Source organism: Loxodonta africana, chromosome 8, assembly GCF_030014295.1.
Source record: "Loxodonta africana isolate mLoxAfr1 chromosome 8, mLoxAfr1.hap2, whole genome shotgun sequence".
Lineage (NCBI taxonomy): Eukaryota > Metazoa > Chordata > Mammalia > Proboscidea > Elephantidae > Loxodonta > Loxodonta africana.
This window is the reverse complement of record NC_087349.1, coordinates 106,193,107-106,196,928: the sequence shown is the minus strand read 5'-3', so window position 1 is coordinate 106,196,928 and position 3,822 is coordinate 106,193,107. Positions and strand designations below refer to the sequence as shown.

Here is a 3,822-nt window from a genome sequence, read left to right as displayed (position 1 = left end):
GCCAGGGGCTGGTGGAAGGGAGAAATGGGTATGAAGCTTTTTGGGGAATGATGAAAATGTTTTGGAATTAAATAGTGACGGCTACACAACATTGTGAATGTACTAACAACCACTGAACTGTACTCTTTAAAATGGCTAAAATGATGAATTTATATGTGAATTTTTACCTCAATTAAAAAATAAATTATTGAGGTCTTAAAGGCCTGTGAGTGGTCTTCTAGGATACTCCACTGGTCTCACCCCTTTGAGGGGAAGGAAGAATGAAGAAAACTAAAGACACAAGGGAAAGATTAGTCCAAAGGACTAATGGACCACATCTACCATGGCCTCCACTAGACTGACCCAGTACAACTAGATGGTACCCAGCTACCACCACTGACTACTCTGACAGGGATCACTATAGAGGTTCTGAACAGAGCTGGAGAAAAATGTAGAACAAAATTCTAACTCAAAAAGAAAGACCAGATTTGTTGGCCTGACAGAGACTGGAGAAATCCTGAGAGTATGGCCCTGGACACCCTTTCAGCTCAGTAATGAGGTCACTTCTGAGGTTCACCCTTCAGCCAAAGATTGGACAGGCCCATGGAACAGAACAAGACTAAAGGGGAGCACCAGCCTTGGGGCAGGGACTGGAAGACATGAGGGAACAGGAAAACTGGTAATAGGGAACCCAGAGTTGAGGTTGTTAACCAATGTCATGCAACAATGTGTGTACTAACTGATGAGAAATTAATTTGTTCTGTAAACCTTCATTTGAAGTTCAATTAAAAAAAAAAGTAGCGACTGCCACATTTACAGCATAACTAAGCAGTAGTAGTAACAATTGGTGACCTAACAGGGTGGCTCGGACTTAGCTGCTACTCCTCCCTATCATGTTTAGGTGACATCTCTCTTCTCTCCCCAGTCATCTTCTGGTGCCTGTCACACTCCCTGATTTTCTGGGCCTAGGACCCCTCGGGAAAGAAGTTAGAAATAGAATACCCCCTTGATGTCAGCTAATTCAGTCCCCTCATTTTACCAGTGAGGGAATTCAGACTCAAAGCAATGAAAAGATTGCCCAGGATTGTTTAGCCACTTATTGTGAAGGCACAAGCCGGAACCTCAGTCTCTGAGCCCCACCCCACACTCTGCAGCATGCCAGGATCTCATTAGAAGCCTTGATTGGGTGATCGGTGTGAAAACTGGAGTACCAAAGCCCTCGAACTCTTTTGCTTTTATCTGTAGAGCCTCTTTTTCAGAGGAAGGCTTGGAAATGTGGAATCCCCTCACACAAAGCAATTTGGCCTTTTCTTCTTTCTCTCTTGAGCCATACCAACATCTGAACCTAATGAGTTGGGGCTGGCCAGACGGAGAGGGACCACCTGGAGGCCCAATGCTGACTGAAATTCAGAGGCATGATGTTTATGTCTATCACAGCTGTGTGAGGAGGCCGATAAGAGTCCTGAACCCTGGGGCTCAGATGAGCTTCCTAGTTGGTGACCATGCACGGGAAAAGGTAATGTGTCCCTCTTTGGGACATGAAGCTTCATGTTGTGATCCCTCCCAGACCTCAACCTATGGGTCTCCTCACTTGCATCCTTTTTTGGAGGCCAGGTGGCGCATTGGTTAAGCATTCAGCTGCTAACCAAAAGGTCAGCAGTTCAAATCCACCAGCTGCTCCTTGGAAACCTTATGAGGCAGTTCTACTCTGTCCTATAGGGTCACTATGAGTTGAAATTGACTCATCCACAGTGGTTTTTGTTTTCGTTGTTGTTCTTATAGTAAAGATAATATTGCAGATATGGTATCCTCTCTGTGAATTCTGTGAATAGTGTCACTGAACTATCAGACCCAAAGGGGCAGGGTGAGCTGGGCTATCTGAAGTAGAAGGAGTCATGTGGACTCTTGAGCCTGCAGCTGGGTGGCAGGGGATAAGAGAGAAGGGCTGAGGGCAGCTGAGGTCCGAAGTGAACAGGGAAGAGAAACTAAGATTTCCACAGGACATAGTTGGTGTGTGGAGTGGGATTTGTTATCTCTATACAATCTGATGTCAGAGGTATGTGATCTTAGTCTCCCAGGATTGGTTTGTGCAAAGGCCCTTGCAGAAGCCGTTATGTAAAGCTTGGTTCCGATGCAAGCAGCCATCGGTGAGCCCGAATCCCCGCTACCACCACCACCTACCCTCCTCACCCCCACCTCCTTGGAGCTCCTGCTGGTTTAGACCATAGATGAGAAAACAGCATACAGATTTCCACAGTCAAATAAAAATTTTTTTTTAATTTGCATTTTACTTGATGCTGAATTTACTCCCAAGCCATCCATTTTTCTCAAGTTTCTTCTGGAATATCTTTTTCTTCTAGTTTAGGAACAATCTGTTCTTTTTCCTTGAGGATCATCTCAATGCGGCAGGGGGAGCTCAAGAATGGGTTAATCTCGCCGTGAGCTCTGTAAGTAGGGCGGTGCATCCCGGGGGCCTTGTTCACCGGGATGAGCTCGTTGGCCAGGGAATCTGCATCTAACCCCTTAAGTTGAGCACTACTCTCTCTGCATGTTTAAGCATGTGCAGCAAAAATTTAGCCGTCTTTTGGGGCCACCAACCCTGCGTGCACCCCTCCCCACTGTTTGGCCTGGGCACATCTACCAACTCTACCATTGGAACATTGGAACAGTGCTCATTGCTTCAGCAAAGTGACATTTTTCAGGTAAGTGGTGGCTTTTCAGGTATGCACACCCTTGATGGCCTGGGTAACTTCACAGAGGTTTTTAAAATGGACTTGAAGATTTGAACCTCTCAATTTGCATGATTCTGAGGGGGTTTCCGAGTCGCAGGAGTAGCGAACCATTTTGAGAGATCACCTTCGGCCACTTACTAGAAGAGGAAGAGCGGTGTTTCCTCTTTTTTTAAAAGATTTTTATAAGTTAATAAAAAAAAGATTGAAAGATAGCAAAAAAAGAGAGACACAAAGAAAAAATATATACGTATTTTTTTTTTTTTTTTACCAAAAACCTTACACAATCTTTGGAATATACACTTATGACTTTGTTTTGTTTATCTCATTTGTCAAACAGAATTCATTTTCTCTCTTTTAAAATAAATAAGCAGGAAAGTGATGGTCTCTCTAAGTCAATTGGAAGAAAACCTGAAAGCATACGGATGGGGTTGGAAATGGCGGCATAAAGCATGGACAACGTCTTCTAGGGCCTGATAGCCTCTCATTTACACCCAGGGGTTTTAAAAAAGGTTGCAGTTATCTCAGCTATTAAAAAGAAAGAAAAGGATGCATTTTAATGCACTTTAAAAAAAAATCTGTTTTTCTCTTTACTTGCTTATTTCTCTATAGTCTTTTAAATTATATAATTTCAAAGATTTTTTTTCTCTCAGAGGTCCATGTTTAGCTTTTCCACAATACTGTATGACTACATGTATTAGAATTTTTTTTTCTAAACAGTCCTGGCAAAGGATCTACACAGCTGGAGTGAAAACCAGCTCCAAAAGTGGTACTCTGACTTTTCTCTTCCCTGGTTTCACGTGGTTGCTTTTCTCAAAAGGGCACTGTTCTAAGTGTTGGGGATGCAACTGTCCTCAAAACACCACTGCGGGATATTTCAGGGTCCCTGAATGGCACAAACAGCTAACTACTTGCTATTAACCTTAAGGTTGGTGGTTTGAACTTGCCCAGAGGCACCTCGGAAGAAAGGCCTGGCTATCTACTTCCAAAAAACAAAAAAACAGCCATTGAAAACTCTTCGGAGCGCAGTCCAACTTTGACATATAGGGTGGTCACGAGTTGGAATTGACTCAATGGCAACCGGTTTGGTTTTTGGTTTGTGCTGGACATTTCT

The 3,822-nt window shown here is 43.5% G+C and overlaps 1 pseudogene; it reads right to left on the bottom strand.

Annotated features, from left to right (window-relative positions):
• Nucleotides 1–1,739: 1,739 nt before the first annotated feature.
• Nucleotides 1,740–2,822, bottom strand: LOC100659981 (large ribosomal subunit protein uL22-like; annotated as a pseudogene).
• Between the last annotated feature and the right edge of the window lie 1,000 nt (nucleotides 2,823–3,822).